This window comes from Lagopus leucura, unplaced genomic scaffold (assembly GCF_019238085.1).
Source record: "Lagopus leucura isolate 7727_CA_CO unplaced genomic scaffold, USGS_WTPT01 Super-Scaffold_100019, whole genome shotgun sequence".
In the NCBI taxonomy this organism is placed as follows: Eukaryota; Metazoa; Chordata; class Aves; order Galliformes; family Phasianidae; genus Lagopus; species Lagopus leucura.
The window spans coordinates 10076084-10095071 of record NW_024962273.1 but is presented as its reverse complement, the minus strand read 5'-3'; the positions used below and the strand labels follow the sequence as shown (position 1 = coordinate 10095071).

The window sequence follows — 18988 nt, the reverse complement described above, 5'->3', positions numbered from 1 at the left end:
GACAATGTCATACTATTAATCGTGGCTCATTTATGTACACATTTTTCCTACTTATCAGAGTGATTGGCCTGGAGATTATCTCCCCCTTTCCCTTTGAGTCCTGAGAAACTATTTAACATGGGAAGTGGCTAAGGGGGGCAAAGAGGGGAGAGCGCCGTGTAGCCAAGTTACACATCCCAGCTGGAATTCGGGATGATGTCTTGCAGCTTCAATTCCTCCAGCCAAGTTTCTTACAGGAAGCATGAGCACGCCAAGGGTGCATTGAAACACCCCAGAGCCAATAAAGAGCACTTGACTCCATTAACACTCTTACACTATGGGTCCCATCACGAAACCCGCCGTCACCTTGTGGCGTGCTTGCTCGTGAGGTAGGCAGCGCCTTGCACAAGACGGTTCAGCAGCCAAGAAGAACGCAGGTAGGATGTGCCAGTGCAGTGCCCTTTCAGAAGAGGAAAATACTGCTCATACATAAAGGCTCAGATGGAAGCAGCGTTCCTGGGGTCACCAGCAAGGTAAAGGGCAATCTGCTTTGGACGGGCTTGGGCAGGCAGCAGAGCATCCTCATAGGTGTGTTTTCATGCACACACAACAATCTGTTCCAGCTGTGCTGCAGGACAGGAATTTGTCACCAAGCATCCAAACAAAGCGGATGGCTCCAAGACTGCTTTTGTCTTCACTATTGTACAACTGGTCTTTTTTCTCCAGTTAACCACCACAAGGCTTCCCTCAGCACACCTTGTGCTCCAGTGCCCCTGTGGCCTCACTGTACCAAGAAAACAGCTTCGTGTTTAATAAATCCTCTTACATTATTAGGAAAAAGTTTCTAAAGTTCTTAGTTTAAAATTTTGTAATCTGTGCATTACAGCTCTGATGGTGACTTTCATGAGTTATTAGTAGCAAGAATGGTTTCACACAACACAGAAATACCTATGCTTCTATGCTGGAGCAAGAGATAACTTCTGAGAAAAGACAAATTATTTGGCAAATTTGTCAACTACTCTGGAGCCTTCAAGATGAAAGGCTTTATATGAATGTTGTATTTTTTTTTATGTATGTATATAAAACGCTTTTACTGGACTGTTGATAAAAGCCTAAGCTATAAAGGAACTCTTTCCCCCAGCTGAGAAAAGGCAAGCTGCTAGACAAATCAGCTCAATCTCTGCCTTTCAAACAATATAAAGCAGTATAACTTTCAGGAGCAACACCTCATCTGATTTTTTTCCAGACTGCCTATCAGGAATCAAGCAGTAAGTAAACATTTGAAAAGTGTTCCTTGGAGAGCAAAGGTTTAGATTTGAGTCACAGGATCCACTGAAAAGAAAAATTGCTTCTGTGCATTGGGACAGTGCCTTCCCTTCTGAAAACTTTATAAAAAGAATAAATGGAGATAATCTTTTTACAAGGTATAGCCCATATGGAAATTCATTATTGCTTCCCCTTAAAAAAAGTCAAGATAGCTCAGAAGTGAGAATGGGCTCCTATTTAAAAGCAAAAAAAGATTTTCTTATGACCGTATCCAGAAAAATTATGGTTAAAAAGCCTTATCGTAATCTAAAACAAAGCTCTTGTTGATGAGAACATGAGATAAACGAAAGAGAGAAAGGGCCAGAAAATTCCTAAATCATTAAGTGTGCTTAATGCAGAAATGGGCATACAAACCCAGATTGTTGATCAAATGCTCCAAGGATCCATTCTTCCCTAAAACAAAATGCTTGCCAGAGCAACCCCAGTACTCCTGCTCCCTGCAGCCAGCACCTGTGCTCATTAGCCCGGCTCAGACCATGCTCTGGTGGCACAGCTGAAAGGAATCTTTGCTCCTTCTTCACAACAGCAAAGCCACACCTCCAGAGAAGGTGAGAAACTGAGAAGGATTTACGGCAGGTTAGCAGCACAGCTGGGTAAAAGGAGAACCCCAACCTATGGGCTCTTCCCCCTTAGGAGTTACTGCCCATTGTTTGCCATTTTCCTAATAAATCTTAGTTTAATCTGAAAGGGATCTTTAAAGGCCACTTGGTCCAGCTGCCCTGCAGTGAACAGGGACACCTACAGCTTGATCAGGTGCTCATAACCCCATCCAGCCTAACCTTGGATGTTCCCAGGAACTGGGCACCTACCACCTCTCAGGGCAGCCTGTTCCAGTGCCTCACCTCCCTTACTGGAAGAAACTATTTTCTTACATCCATTCAGTCTATACCTCCCCTCCTTCCGTTTGAAACCATTTCCCCTTAGTTTGAAACAGTTTTCCTAGGTTCTCACTTTACTTTCAATGAGTGTGCACCTACATACAAATTTTCCTCATTAGATTTATACTGAAGGTGAAAGTTTGATCCTAACAGGCTTCCACTAAACCTACAGCTACTTAGGAATTCTTTTCTTTCATAACTGACGCTCACCCTGCCTTTGGTTTGACTACACTGTGTAAGTGTGGCGGGCACTTGAGGACAGGGCATAATCTCATACCACGTGCATGCTGCAACACTGAGACAAAGCAACCTAAGTTGTGGAGCCAGACAGAGTGCCCTGGGTGGTCACACACGCTTCTCTTTAACACTGATTAATTGGGGTGATTGGATGAGTCAAAGACTCACAGGGAGCTTTAGTTCATCACTTCTTCTGTATTTGGCTATTGTAAGAGAAATCTGAAGGGGAAGAATCTTTTTAGCATATAGTCATCACTCTCATTAGCATTGAAAACATGAATATTAATGTGAAAAGATTTTAAGGGGAGACAGGAGGTAAGTGCAGATATCTTCAAAGAAAATGCCCACTGCTCCTCCAAAAAGGACACACTTCTGCAGCCTCCTCCACGCTTCTTCTTTGTCAGAGGACATGGGCTGGGAGCTGCCTGCAGGACCAATGCTGCCATTTCTCTGTAACGACCCATACACCTTTGTGAGGCTGCCCAAAGGGAAATGAATCATTATAATAGGACCAGATTGATTGTTCTGGAAAGTTCTTTGTTGGGTCTAGTTCTAGTTCTACAAAAATATAGAGGAAAATTTTATTCATCTATTAAAATAAAATAATAAATACATTGTAATGATGAAAAAAGAAAACAGAAACATTTTCCATAAAGAAAACAAAAAATCCTTTGCTTTGTTCCAAACAGAAGCTCTAAATTCTGCTAAGTGGGCACATTTCCTAGATTCAGACAGCACAAATTGGGCACAAACAGTAAATGGAACGTTCTTGTGTTGCTGCAATGGAAAAGCGATATTGCAAAACTAACCCCTTGCAATGCTATTACTTACTGTGGGATATATTCTGGGACCAGACTAATTGAGTTCCGTTCACCATTCCCTTGCCCATACTGCAATCACACGTACCTGTACGGATTGATTGCCACGTGTACGTATTGGTGTAAAATGAATTCTGGCTAAATGCACCAACAGCATTATTCTTGGTTTGAACTGCTATAACCAGGGCCTGACTTTGACCCACCTTGTTAGCTACAGTACACTTCCCTTCCCTTCCCACTAAACAGCATCTGCAAAAGTTGCATCATCTGCCTGCACTGCAGCAGGCACGCATTGTTCGTATCCAAATGGTTGCAGACACCTACCTTTTTTACAGGCTGAAATACAAGATCTCAGCTCCCAACAAAGTCAGGAGAAAGAGTGGGTCTCATCAAGTTCTGTAACGGCACAGTTAAGAGAGCCTTGAGCCATTTGGAGAACCCTTCATCTAACATCTGCACTTCTTTGCCTCATCAAAAACCACAAATAGGCCGTGGCAGCCTCAGAAACAGACCAAGTCTTCCAGCTCCCAGATTTGTGCTTTATCTGCTTGACACATACTGTCCTCACTGGAGCAGGAGAAACAGAGTGATCAGAGACCATAACTCCTCGCAGTGATCAACATGAAAACATCACATTTCAGCACAAGACACGTGTGTCACTCCATCGCTAACTCACCAGCCCAGAGGCCAGGTCCAGGACAAATGTTCCAGCAGCAATCCAAGCTCAGAGTCCCAGAAGGTAAACCTGTTAGGATGTTAACTCTCCCTCTCAGAGGCAGTCCCACTGCAGCCTTCTCTGAACCCCTTGGACTCTGCAGGCTCCCTTCTCTGGCATGCCTCCTTGGCCTTCTTCCTTTTATTTTTCTCATAAACTTGTTTCTGGATGATTTATCTATTAAAAAAAAAAGAAAGAAAGAAAAAAGAAAAAGCTTTTTTTGTTGTTTTTCCTTCATTAATAAAGAAATGTGCCTGACGTTATAGGGTCCTCTTTGAGGAAGGCTCCTGCTACTTCTGTCAGGTCCTTCCTCTCCCTGAGTTATAGCACTAACTATTTGGGAAAACAGCCCTTCGCGGTCAGCATCTCTCCCCTTCTCCCTCCCCCAGTATTTTTCAAAGCAACCTAAATGATCCCAAGCCTGGGCTGAGCATCCAGTCTGATATAGTCATCATGTCCGAAGGCCTCACTTGTCATCCATCACTGACTCAGACACACAATCCCTGTTCAGTGTAAACGTGACTCAGTTTAGTTTTTCCAAAGAAGGTTTGTTTACTTTCTGGAGGAGACTAATGAGTAAATATTATTTGGTAGGCTAGAATTTCATGAGTGCCAACTAAAATGAGGCTTCAGATCACCAGACGCAGCATAAACATATGGTAAAAAGTTTGTAATCATCCCCAAGACTACAGAGGCATCCTGCAAGGCAGTCAGGAAACAAAGGGAAGTCGATTTGTGACTCCCAGCATAGAGACTTAAACATAAAGCCATCTTTCCTCCGTATCTCTGCTCTCAGAAAATGCAATTTTCTGAGTTTCTGCCTAGCTAGCAAATATCAAAAGCTAGCAGTTATCCGTCTCCAGTATCAAGCCAGTTACAGTTCTAATTGCAATTGATTTCTAAGTCTTGTCTTCTCAGTCATTTTTTCTGCAAATATCGCTCCCATAGGTGCACTACAGCTAAGCTACGCTGTTCTCTCTGCATGTTTGGCACCACCTTTAAAAATCAAAGTGCTGAATTCCTTTGTGAATGACTGAAATGAGGCACTTACATATGCCTATCAAGTGCACCTAGAGAGAAGGCAAACTCTGACCCTACATCATTTGATAGATGACAACATGACAGTGCTTCTTTGGCTGGAGGAGAAGAGGGATTACTTCTAAAGCCTTCCCTTAATTCTTCGTGGCTGTATTACAAAACAAGCAATTGTAAATCTCCACAAATTGTTTTAAACAGTATAAGTAAACTTAAGAAAATGAGATACAAATGCCAACACTATCAATGTTTTTCAGAGCAAACATGTCAGGCACTGTTACAGTACCACAGCAGGTCAGCCCAGTCCAGTAGGGATTACAAGCATCAAGAATACATCAAGTAAAGACCAGATTCAGAGCAGAATCTAGCTTTTTTCAGCCTAAAAGAATATAAAATTGAAAGAAAACCCATGAAAGAGTGGAGGGAACTTTAGGGAAGCAAAGAATCCCCCCAGGCCACCCCATATGCAGAGCTAATGACCGCTCTGCAAAGAAAGCTGCTGAGGAGTGGCATAAAGGATGGAGAATCTGCCAGGCTCTGACAAGCTGAGATAAAATGAAGAGAAACAGTTATAAAGAAAGACTTGTTTTCCCTTGGCGATGAACTGCTCAGCTCAGCTACAGTCCCAGAGCAGAGATGGGAATTAGCCTGTGGTATCTAACCAAAAAAGGCCACTGACACCCAGTTAAAGGAGTCAAGATACTGGAAACAAGCTCAAAGTTTAGCACAGGGAAATTTTCCCAACCCCCGAAGCTTCTGCCATTTCACACAGGGATAAAAATAAGCTCTTCTAGGGAAAGCCAACCCAGCATCTGAAACCTAAGGAGTAACCTGATGTCCCAGCCTAAAAGCCTGAAGTTTAAATCTCCACACTGCCCGACCACAATGTAACCACAGCCTCTAGCATTTGTCTTACAGATCTCAGCTGAAAGGTACCACCAAGAATTCATGTGTTTATGCTGGGAAAAAAAGCCTGACCAGAAACCAGGCTTCCATCTGAAAGTTGCTGGTAGGGGAAAAGCGGTAATTTCCTTTTTTCTCTTCCCCAAGAAAATCTCAAAGCATGAGGAAAGACTTCTTTAAAAGCAATGTTTTGTCAGCAATAAATTAATTTTCCAACCAGCTCTCCAACATATATCTACTGTAGCACATAACAACCAATGCTTGTACATGGGCTGACCTATTTTCCTCACAAAGAACAACACTGCTTTATTTCTCTTTGGAACACCACCCATTTTCATCTCTGATGATTTATGGAATAGAATCTACTGTCTTCTGCACTTCCATTGCTATTGATGCACCCAACCATAAGATTTTTCTCCCTTTTCAGTGTGTACAGTGAGGTCCCTAGCAAGCTCTGCCAATCAGATTAGTATATTAACTTTCCAAATTACATGAGATCACAGTTTTATGTTCACTTCCTGATCACTATCAAGGTCCTGGAGAAACTACATTTATTTTTGAGAAGCTCAAATCCTTATGAGAATTCTATTACTTTAGTGATCATCAACTACGCTGGACAACACAAGACATTTCCATGCACAAGATCCCCATATTTCTCTTTATTTTCTGATGTTGTGGTTGGCGACCATTAGCTGTTAATTGGGATCCCTAGGAAACCTCATTAATTAGCTGCACCATGCCTGTCAGCGTATTTAAAATACAGCAAGGAACATTAGCTGCATATTTATGGCACAAAGAGATTAATATTTTTGTTATTTGCTTTTCTTCATCATATTAGACCCACTGATTGAGACACCAGGCTCCCTAAGTTCCCGTGGCAATACGTTTGGTCCACTTTTCTGAGCTTGAAGCCAGGTTTTTGATAAAGCCTTAGCGGCAGCGCAGACCCAAGGCTGTTTGCAGCTGTGCTGCTAATGAAGTGCTGTTGCAGGCAGGAGAGCATGAGCACATTTGCAGCAGAGAGCCCTGGAGGTGGTTAATTAAGATCAACCACTGCACCACCAACAGCCTTCAGGCCAGCTCTGCTCCAAGGCAGCAGCTAGGGTGGAACACAGGGCTGGGTTCTGAGGTTCTGCTATGGGGAAGCCCAGCTGCTTCTGTGAGAGAACGGTGAGTTGCCTAAGTGCTGTGCCATAGGGAAATCTCCCTGTATCTCTGTGGCCTTTAAATCTCCTCCAGCACAACCCTAGCACACGACTTCTTGTTTCTTGTTGTGAAGCCACAGAAAACCTAATTTCCTTCTTCACTACTAGAGATGAAAGAAAGATCCTCCGCATGTAATGATGCTATTGTAGTACTCTCATTCCAACATAGTTTATTAATGCTGCTAATGGTTACAACAGCCAAGGCTGACAGAGCACTGCTAGTGAAAACCACCATATTGTGCAGGGAAGACACAGTGCCACACTTGCTGGGTTCGGAACCTGAAGTATTTCTATCTAGTTTGTCTGAACTACCTCATTAAGCAAATGACTTCCCTTTCTGCCTGTCCTTAACCATCTGACAGTTTAGCCTCATTGCCAGCTGGAATTTGCCCTTTATTAAATTGCATTTGTTGTTCTCTGTTACTACTTTCACAATGTGCCTTCTACTTTCCCTGGCACTTAATGACCCTATGATGATCATCTTGCCATTAAACACATCATTAGAGGAAGGTGGCTAAGTCCATCCTTAGTTGTCTGTCTTTAATCTAGTTATCTCCCTTCAAAGATCACCTTCTGAATTTGACAGCACAATGTTGGTACACAACACTATAGGAGGGATCTTACAAAAAACACAGTAATAGATCTGTTAATCCTCTGGTTGTGTTTCATCCACTGGGCATTGACATTGCTCTTCTCGAAGGCATCACACAAAGAGATTTCTTGTTAACTTCCAGGAACAAGGCTGGCTGTCTTCATTCCACATCTCCCACATGCAAGGTGTGCTTGCTGAAAGCTCAGTGTCCCCTGCAGCACCACAAACACGAATTACATGGATTACCCATCACAAAAAGCCAAAGAATCTCAGTGCTGTCCCAAGTCCCATTGGAACAGGACAGCAGGCCCACAGGGATGCAGTAGGCACTGATCATGTTGCCAGGCTGGGATGGACTGAGGGATGTGTGAGCCTTGCTGAGCCAGAGCCACAAACTGCAGTGAATCGGAGCAAATCACTTGCCCATCACTAGGTTAGTGGAGTCCTGGATTCCAGTCAAGCTCCTCCTCCCTTCATTGATATATTTGTTTGACTTGGATCTACCATTCCACACACATACAGTTTCCCATTTTTCACATATAATTTTGATACAACCACTTTCTTGCTTTAGTTTTTTCCCTTTTTCTTTTTCTCCGGATCCAGACCCCAAACCACCTTGTGTTACAGAAAAATCCCAGAGTAACGATGCATTTTTCAATGCCTCTGGTTAAGCAAAAGCAATAAATGCTGAAGGGAGCAGATATTGAAGTGAATCAAGGAAGCAAATGAGTGTGGAAACCAGGGTCTGAAAGCCATTTGGGAAGTCATCCCTGAGCTACATTGCTGAGGATCAGCTCCTGTACTTCAAAACAGCACCAATGGGCAGAAGCAATAAAACTTGTCTGATCAGTTTAAGCACCAGCATCGCTCACAGGCCCTTCTGGATGTTCGCACAAACACACACATACTTATGCACCCGTGAAGTTAAACCACCCAGACTTCTTCCACAATTACTTTGCCAGCAGCCGACAATGCGGGCAGGAGCCCTACAAGACGTGGTTGTCATACATGTGCCCTCTGAGGCAGCTTTTAGCTATGGCTTTTTCTAATCAAACTTCTATAGATGTCTCCAGAGATGATCTGAGCATCTAAATAGAGGTATGCTTATGTACCAGATGCTTATTTAATTAGTTAGTCAGTTATTTTTAATTTTGTCCTCATAGGACCCCTGAGAGCAAAGCACTTGGGCAGGATCCCATCAGTGGGGCTGTGGCAGTGGGGTGAAAATCTCTCTGGTCTTAATTAGTCAAAAGCTCTTAAACTCCTGAAGATATAAACTGCCAGAGGTAGAAATCTACTGACTGTAAGAAATGTGCCTCAGATAAACAGCAGGGAATAAAGCATAAGATGGCTCAGCGTTAGCTGGCTTGATGGAGTTTTACTTTCCCTGGATCTGCAGGAGAATTTTTAGTGTTCCTCCATTTTTAATGAAAGTTTATAATGGAATCTCCCCTGTATAGAGAACTGGGATTCACAAAAACAATGCAACAGTCTATATATTTTTCTGGTTGTAATTTCTAAAGCCAAATTTACACAGGCTGTTTATAAGTCACTCAGCAGAAAGCAGAAAAGATTTTCATCTCTTTACCAAAAAGCAAAAAGCCTCAAAGCAAATGAAAACCAGGATTTTGAAGAGCCATGTGACACCCGCAGTGACTTATACCACATGCCCTGCAGAACAGTTTTCCCACAGCTTGGTGGAGCCTTATTTGAAGGTTAATAGAGAGGCATGATCTTTGGGTAATAAAGGCTGAGTCCATTACAAGGGAAACATATTTGGACTTGCAAGGAAGAAGAGGGAGATAAAAATGGCAGGCAGGAGAAATCTCTATTGAAGACGCTACTGTGGGATTATTATCCCGTAATTTGTAAAGCAGGGAGAAGGGCTTCTTATGGGGTTTGTTACGGCAGTATGTGGGGCAGGCAGCTGGAGGACAGCAGAAAGCATCTCCCCAGTTCTCACCCTGTCCTGAGACCCCCATCTGCCCCCCAAGCCCTAACCCCACTGAGGTACAAGACTCTAGTGTAGAGCCTATTGCTTTTAGAAGAAATTTTGCTCAGACAAGAATTAAGCCTACAATGATTTGTCCTTACCAAGAGGCTGTGAAGGTTTCCACGTATAAGTTTGAGGAAAATGACTTTCGGGATTCGCTCTGCTCTGCTCCTTCGGTCACTTTGGCAGCTCCTCCTGGAGGGCACCAGAGCTGGCACTCGGACAAGCCATCAGCTAACAGGCTAACAAATTATTGATTCGCTTCTCACTTTGAAACAGACAACAACCTACTCCTCAGTGCACTGCATCCTTCAATACCTCCCTCCGGAGCAATACCGTTTGTAACATTGGCAGCACAGGACACTTCCATCTCTCAGGCCTGACAGCCGGAGGGAGCGCCGCGCTTTGCAAATGTTCTTCTTTTACCTTCAGGCAATGCCGACAAAGGGAGGCTTTTGCACAGACCCTGGCTTTCCTATCCACACCCAGACTCAGCCAGATGCATGTACAAATATCCAAGCACACGTATGCAAAATGAACTGAATTGAGGATGCAGAGGTGTCTGACACCAAATGGGGTTAAGAGCTCATTTTCCCCACTCTTACAGCGTTAAGAAGCAAACACACTTTCCCATGCGTCATGCACTTAATGAGCTCCAGACTGCAGCATACAGAAGGATCTTGACATTGGCTAGAAGAAACAAAATGTTCAAAATTATCTGGATACATTGAGGCACTTCATCATAAATGGCTCATCACCATCTTGAATATCAGATTTGGGAAATTCCTGACATTTTCTGCAACTTGCGGCAAGGTGTCCTGAACTTTCCCATTTTCTACCTGCCTTCTCGACATACTAGAGATGCAGTTTCTCATTTGAGCTACACACTGGAGAAGCCCAGGGCTGGGAATGAGGGCAGTCAATGGGGTCCATCCCATGTGCCCATGTGGTACCCAGCAAAGGGGAGGTGAACCCAAGAGCTGCACCTGCAGCTTCACACCAGGACTACAGGGCATCCCTTAGGCAGATGCCGGCTCAGAATACAGATAAATGTGGCAGCCCATCTATTCTGCATGAAAATGCCTTCTCTGCACCTCAAATCAGTACAGTTCTCTTGCAGATTTTTCCTGTTGTAGTGATTCTGAACAGTCATCCAGCCAACCCACCTAAACAGCTCTGAAAATGATACCGTGGCTTATCAGGCCAATGATCTACAATTTTATATCTCCCTAAACACCTATTTACAAACAGCACAATAAGCCTTGTTAAGGTTACTGTGTCAAATTCTTATGCCATTTCCAAGGGTGCTTTGGAAAATACCCATTTTACCAGAAACATTAAACAGAAAAAGAAAATATTTCTATGTTTTGGCCACTCCTCTTTTAATTAAGATTGATATAACAGAGATTTCAAGCATGTGAGAAATATTCTGTACCAAAAATACTTTTCATTGTCCCCATACTGTATTGCAGTGTGTCCCAATTTTCAAGAGTCTGCTTTGCTTTAGATAACGTTGCCAAGTTACTAAAAAAAAAAATCCTCAGCAATGGGCTGCTTGTATCCCAGGGTCGTAATAACGTATCCTGGTGACACTGAAACATGGAGATGTAAACAATGAGAAGACAGAAGGACATTGACCAAAGTGGCTGAGTTTAAAGCACTGCCATTCCGGAGCAATGCGGTATTTATACTGTTGGACACATTATCACTATTGGTGGCTGTGGAACTAGGTGCCAATTTTAGCATTTCTTAGATTTATTTGCAAATGGAATTCGTATGCCAGGAGCGTTACACAAGAGAGACCTCTAACAGATGCAGATTCATATATGCTGAAAAGGCTGAAATAATCACTCCTAGCTCCGAGGCAGAGGAATAGAACATTTGTTTTCAATATTTAAATTGAGTAACACTACAGGACAGCTCATGTTGATACAAACCTTTATAACAAGAGGTAGAGGACAGCACTGAGACATACAGCTCTCCTGGCTGGATGGGTCATGTGTACAAATCAAGTACAAGCCACCATCAGCGGCAGCAACACTTTCGATGGCAGACTGATAGTGATACAAGGCGGATCCCCTGTGCCTTTTATTGGGCTGATACATAAACTGTTACACATGAGCTTCCAGGCCAAAAAGCCTCCTGGAGGCTGGCAGCAGAAAGAATACTTCTGGCCTGAAAGTTTCCCTCTGCTTGGAGCCAACACAAAGCCTCCACCTCTGTCCATTTTATCTCAAGCAGCTGAAAGCAATTGTTTGCAGCCCGCTTGTGACAAACAATCACAGCGACAACTTGCACAAACCCAGCGGGCCGATAGAAAAGTCCTCACCACTAAAGTGCACTGTTTGCTTTCTGTGCTCTCTATCTTCCCAGGGTATTTATAGAACACAGACACTGGGACATTGCAGCCCAGCCGCGGCGACACTGGGAACATGTAAGCACCTCAAGAGGGCTTTCTACAGCACCAGGACTGAAGTGGTCAGACACCTTCTGGCAGTTCTTTTCCCTGAACAAAAACAGCTTGGGAAGTTTTATCAGTTCTGCTGAAATTGTGTCTTGAAAGGGAAGAAAGGAAGGAAATAGGAAAAGTTCGGACAATGGCAAAACCAGACATGGAAAACTTCAAGAGGCATTAAATATTCTGAAATAAGGTTTTCTTCAGCTTTTTCTGTATTATGCATCTGAAAATAAATATTTCTTGAAACAAAGCCTTTCTGTGAACCCCAAACAATGCTTTTTTCCACTCAGAATTTCCTTTCCAGCTTTGAAGTTTCTAATCAGAATAAAAGCAAACACTACAGTTCTACACAGAACACAGCTTCTGTCCATCCCACAACCTGCAGCTCAGACCCCATTCCTGCCTATAGGGCCAAGATACTGGAGCCCTTTAAAAAAATCCATTCTATGCCTCTTGGTATATCTAGGCATTTTTTTAAAATATAAACTCAGCTTGTTAGCAAGAAATGAAAGTAGGCAGCCCTCAAGCATACATCAGACCACATTTCCAGACAAGCTACTTAGAAGTGTAAAGCTATGAATAACCTGGGCATTTTTCTCCTGAAGAAGGCAAAATCATAGAATCATAAATGGCTTGGCTTGGAAGGGATCTCAAGGATCAAGTTCCAACCCACTGCCACATGCAGGGCCACCAAACTCCATATCTAATACTAGACCAGGCTGCCCAGGGCTCCATCCAATCTAACCTTGAACACCTCCAGAGATGAGGCATCCACAGCCTCTCTGGGCAGCCTGTTCCAGCACCTCACCACTCATGATAAAGAACTTCCCCCTGACATCCAACTAAATCTTCCCTCCCTCAACTTAAAACCATTTCCCCTTGTCCTGCTATTATCTACCCTTATTAAGAGTGACTCCCCTTCTGTTTGTAGGCTCCCTTTAGGCACTGGAAGGCTGCAAAATAATAAAGTAAGAAGGGAAAGAGACCCAAACATACACTGCCCTGGTGAGAATGACAGTTCTGGAGCACCGCTGTTGCATAGCTGGGCTGTGGCAGGTGAGAACATTCCTTCCCCAGAGGAACCTTCGGGTTTATGACAAATCAGGGATGATGCTCAACAGCTATTTGATGAGCTCTGCAACAGCTGCTGGGGTCTGCGTGCCACTGCATCACAGCTGGAAGCACGCAGTGCCACAGCATTAACAGGATCATAACTCAGGGCTTGCCAAGTACTGAGCATTGCTAACTCTTTCTGATGAGTTATTTGTGCCCATAATCAGCTGTGAAACTCTTTAGGAAAGATGTTTTCTGAAAAGGAGAATTTATCTGAAAAGGAACCCACTGTCACTAATAAAGCCGTCTGGTCTCAAAGCCTCCACAAATCAGGCTCAAATCCATGATGCAATCTTAGGGAAGTTAAATGTTTTCCCAGCGACTGAAATTTAAGGAGTTTTTAAAAGAAGAAAAAAAAAAGAAAACAAACCAACCAACAACCAAAACCAATCAAACAAATGAAGGAACGTTTGCCTATCAGAAAGAACAGCACGTGGATCCAGTCCCTTCAGCTCTGCTCAAGAGAGGTTCTATCTGCTGCACTGCTCAGAACAGCGAGCATTGGGCCCTTGTGCAGGGCCAGCTCTGCTGCGTACCGTACAAGAAAGTCCCTGGCACAGCTCTCAGCTGAGAGATCTCTCTCCTCTGCGTGTTGAGTGATAGCTCCGGCCGGGGAGGGGAACATCTCCCAGCTGGTGGTGGAGCAGCATCGCTGTTGTCGTCAGCGTTCCTGGAACCAGGCTGCTCTGCAGCTGCTGCGCGCTTGGTGAGCCTGTGGATCAGCGTGCATGGAGGGGGAGAGCAGGGGGCACGTTTCTGGCTTTGTCTGAGCACATGAGCAATCGGTTCTGAGTTCAGGATTAGTCATTCACACGTTGCCACGCTGACCACTCCTTCCCATTTCACACAAGCCGAAGGCATCTGTCTTTAAGAATGACAATTAAATTAGAATCACTGCCTTCCCCTGCATTATATCAATGCCTGGAACATAAAAAGGGTGGGGAAAAAAAAGCAGACTTTTACTCTGATTTACGCTGAATGCCATTTGTATTTTTTAATGCATGTCTGAAGGGAAAGAGTATCCACGGGTTGAATATGGGGGCCTTTATCACCACAAAAGGAACAGTAATACAAGAAAAGAGCAGAAGGGAGAAGGATGAAGAGAGAAACAAAGTATTTCAGAGAAATGAGTTCAAAGCTGCTGCTTCTTGGGCATTTCACATGTTCAAATCATGCAGATGTGCTGAGGAAGGAGGAGATGCTGCCACAGCCAGCACAGCAGAGCCCTCCTTGCACCTGCAACTCTGCTTCTGTAAAAGTAAGAGCAGCAGCAGCAATCTCCTTCCAGATGATTCTACCACTCCACAGCTGAGCCCCGTGCACTGCTCCGTAACAGCCTTTTAGGCATGATGAGGGCAAGGCTCTGCTTTTAGTAGGTCTGATTTTGCCAGCATTAGAGGAAAAGGTCTCATCTTAGAGGATCTGAGCCTGATGATGTGCTTTTTCTCTTGCTGAGGATAAGGGCAGAGCCCACACATACCACAAAGCCTCCTTCAGTTCTTACTGCCATACCAGTGAGCGACTGCAAGGGAGCCCACTGGTACAGAAGACCCCCCAGCAGGAGCAATGATGCTGAGAACAGCTGTATTAGCTGTATTCTCCATGGACAACCTGTAATGACTGCATGGAGCACAAACTTCTCTTGCTCTCCCCCCGTGATGCTGCAGACACACCACACTAAGCTCAACCGGTGAGGAAGGCAATCAAGCAGAACAAAACAACATCCAGCCAGGCCATATCATCTCTTCAAGCAGCCTCAGTAGTATTCAGACTCTATTTCTTTGCACATAATGACCGATCAGGAGAAATCATTATTTTCAACTCTTGATTGTATCCCAAGTCTCGTACTATCTAGTCATTTTGTCAAAGTGTTAGTTCCTATAGTTACACAAAACCAACCGCTGCTTCTGGTTCCTAAGGAAATGAGACATAAACTGTGGTCTGTCTGCCTCTTCCTCCTAATTGGGAAACATGAGGACCAGCTTTAATCCAGACCAGGAAAAGGTGGCAGCTTCAGGGATAAACAGGATCTTTCTAACATCCAAAACACAAACTCTGGGCAGGAGAGAGATCCAGCAGCTCCAAGAAAGACTGAAAAGTGAACTCAGGCTAAACCACATGAGTAATAGCCTTATAAATAACATCTAACTGTATTCATGAGGGTTCATAACCAACCTCAAGACATGAATCTGTAGGAAACCAGGCTTAACTTTTCCCATTGCTCATTCGGAACTGAAGATGGAAGACTGACTGTTTGAACCACACGTAGTTAGCCTCCATCCCTACAAAATACAGAAGTCAGAACAGAAAGAACCTTTATCCACTTCTCCAGTTTCTCAGCTCTGTAAGTCAATTCAGACCTCTCAAGGCCCGATCTCACAAGGTCTGAAAATCAGCCTAGCAATACGACACTTGCAGCTTAACTGTAAATAAAACTTGAGACACAAGTGTCCAAACCTACAAGAGTAGACACAGCTCTGTCTAGTCTACAGAAATCAAAGCCAGAAAAACCAAACCACCCAATTTCATTGCTCCCTTCCCCTAACACAAGGCTTAAAAAGCATTTGTTTCTAAGGATTGTTAAATTAATACTCAGGAAAAACAATGATTTTCCTAAGAGCTATCTGACTTCCCATCATTAATTCAGCTTCTTTCAGGTGCTGAAGAGATGTGTGTAGGAATGGCATCCCACAGCACTCTGTGTCCCATTGCTGACTGCCTCAGGCACAAATCCATCCCATATTGTCAGGACGGACAGCAGCAGTGATAGACCTATCACTGGCATTTCTGGTAGGTACTGCATTAACTAACGCAGTTTAAGATGCTGGTATTTCAAGCTTTCTGAGCAGATCTATAACTGGTCCCCATTTACACTGTCACTTCTGCCAGGGGCACCCTTAGAGAACTAGAGATTTGAAAATGTCTCCGCACAGACAGGGCTGGTGAGGCCTCCTCTACACAGTGATTTACATCACTGCAGCAATGAAAATTCCTGTCTGGAACCGAGTGCCTGACTGCAAACTTACCACAGCTCCGGGGCTAGTGGAGTCAAAAGGTCACCACATTTATTTGTTGCTCTTCCAAGACCACTTTCCCATGAACTTGATGGATTCTCAAATGCCTCCTATTGCACAGAAGACCGTGATTAATCTAAGTCTTCGTTAAGCCTGGGACCAGCAGTTTTTCTTCAAAAAACTCGCTCTTAAATTCACCGGTCAGCTTTAGCAATTTTAAAAGTGATCAATTAAATTAAAATATATATAAAGGTCATCTTTTTCTAAGCGAGTATAATACCTGTAGAAAGCAAATGACTCCAGGAACTCTCCTTAATGTAACACATTGCCCAGAGATGGAAGAACTCTGCATTCAAAATGCGCTCTTCTTCCCTCCCCTGTGCTGAGACATAGAAGAAGTATCCTGCTCCCAGCCATTTTATGCTGTGGCATAAAATGCTTTAACTTCATGTCTGTTTTTTCAGCTAATAAAAGTGCTTCTCCTTGTCTCTGAATTGTGGTATTAGTTAATTATTTCATTTCTTAGGTAATACAATAGAATATGGTGATTTTATACAGTTTCCCCTAACTTCCTCATCTTTATAAAGCTGCGGGTCTTGGAGCAGCAGCTTCAGCCAGAGCTCAGCTTGCAGCCTTCCTCCTCAGTGCCCTGATGGCAGGCTTTATGCATGAGCTAGAGGTTCTCATCCCCTCTGCTAATCCTGCTGTGAAACAGAGACCCTGACAGCCATGCCTCTGTCTCCAGGTTCATCAGTTCTCATTTTTCACCCCAGGCAAGTTGGTTTGGAAGCAGCAGTACTGATGCTGCCATGGGATGCAGGGGCACTGTCCCTGCCCTTTTGGGCTCGCCTCCATTACCCCATCTCCCCCTTTATCCCATCCGGCCTTCCATTGCTCCTTTGAACTTCCTGCTGTCCCCCCCCAAACTCCAAACTCACAGCAGGACCTCCCACTCTCCCTGTGCAAACCACTCAAACTCACAATCTTTGCATTTCCTCCCACCCCCCATAAGACACAATGCCTAGTCCTGAGATTGCATTTCCACCCCAAATACTCATCAAAATTAATAAGGCATGAGGTCTTATATGCTAAAACGGGCACATTCCCAATGGGAAAGCAGCAGTCCCAGAGCTCTCAAGCCTGGCAGGAAACTCTGTCTTTCCAAGAGCCCAGAGTTATGTGGGACAAGCTAAATGATGCTACTCAGCAAGTTTCCCAGAGAAATACAGCAAGGGCCATGACAAGGCCAACAAAGCTAAAAATATCCCAGTGCTTACCCACACTCTACATACTGCTTCATTTAATGTGCCATAATTACAGCTTTTTGTGCACACACAGCTGTGTGTGAGGTGCAGCACTAGCACTGCCCAAGAGACATTGGAGCACAGTAGGAGCAGGCAGGCAGAGTCATGGGGCAGCAGTAAAGTGAGAGGAATCTCTCAGAAGTGACACTGCTCAAGGGTGCTTTTGTGAGAAGCAGAAGTAAAATCTGCCAGTTTAGCCAGGTCTCAGAAATTTGGTGAATCTAGATGTTTTCAATGAATAAATTTCTCTCCTAGTTCTGTCTACAAATTGTACTCATTTGAGTCTGCAAAGCATCTGTTTAAAGCAAGATATAACAGGAGACATTTTCCCTTTGATAAAGTGATGGCATTAAATTCCAGGGTGCTAAAAACCAAACCAAAATTGAGAGCTCAGTTGCTGCAGAACTTGCCTGCCACAGCAAGGCATTCCCATGGATTTCTGTTACTACATGAAGCTCTAATGGCACTGAAGCAGCTGAAGGACGGCAATTATACCAAAATTAAAATCTTCCAAGTGCCTGAAAGCAAACGTTACTGAAACCTCTCCCTTCAGCTTTTGAATTCCCATTTGGTAGACACCATACCCTTCACATAGCCCCTGGCTGCTGATTAATGAAATTTGGTGAAGAACAGCAAAACCATGCCAAAGGCAGCACAAAATCCCAAGTTTCTACAAATCCCAGAGGTGAAAATGCACGAATGACAACAGCATCCTCCAGTCATTCCCTGCTTTCACTTAGCTACAAGTTTGAGATGAGACCTCTCAAATAGGCTTTGCTTTATACTCTGCATTCCTGACAATAGCTCCACATTCACAAGCAATCACAACCATCTCCTGTGCACAATTACTCGCCTTCATAGCCTCACCTTGTCTAACTTCCACTGCAGACCACAGCTCCAGTCAGACACTACGTGCATTTTTCAGTAACTTTTCATATAGCTGCCTGGATCTCTGGCTTGTGTAGGAAACCCGCTGTCTGCAAAGTTAACAGGCATGAAAACATTGAATACGATTCCACGTAAGCTAAAACTGAGCTTTTTGGATCATTAGTGTTCATAGCACCTACTCAGGCTACTGCTAGAACAGCTCGCCCTTTATGTTCTGCAGATACTGGCTCAAGCTGTGAAAACTAAGCATCCAAACTTTCTGGTGTTCATGTTCTCCATCACATCTTCATCTTTGTGCTTTGTCTCATTTGTGCATGCGTGCTCTGAATGGCTTCCACACCAAGCAGCATATCCCAAAATCCCTGGAGTTGTTCATGGAATGTGTGGATGTGGCACTGCAGGACATAGTTACTGGGTATAGCAGTGATGGTTGGACTGGATGATAGTGGTCCTCTCTAATCTTAATGATTGTATGATTCTACGGAAGTCCACACACCCTCAACAACAAAACTCAAACTAAGCAGCAGGCA

The 18988-nt window shown here is 43.9% G+C and overlaps 1 protein-coding gene across 2 annotated transcripts in view; it reads right to left on the bottom strand.

Moving 5' to 3' along the window:
- SEMA5B (semaphorin 5B) overlaps positions 1 to 18988 on the bottom strand; it is a 248368-nt gene that overhangs the window by 178509 nt on the left and 50871 nt on the right. For both annotated transcript variants that reach the window (XM_042877572.1, XM_042877571.1), the window contains exon 2: positions 3915 to 4130. The gene's annotated coding sequence lies outside the window, so the exon portion shown is untranslated. The remainder of the gene's footprint in view (positions 1 to 3914; positions 4131 to 18988) is intronic.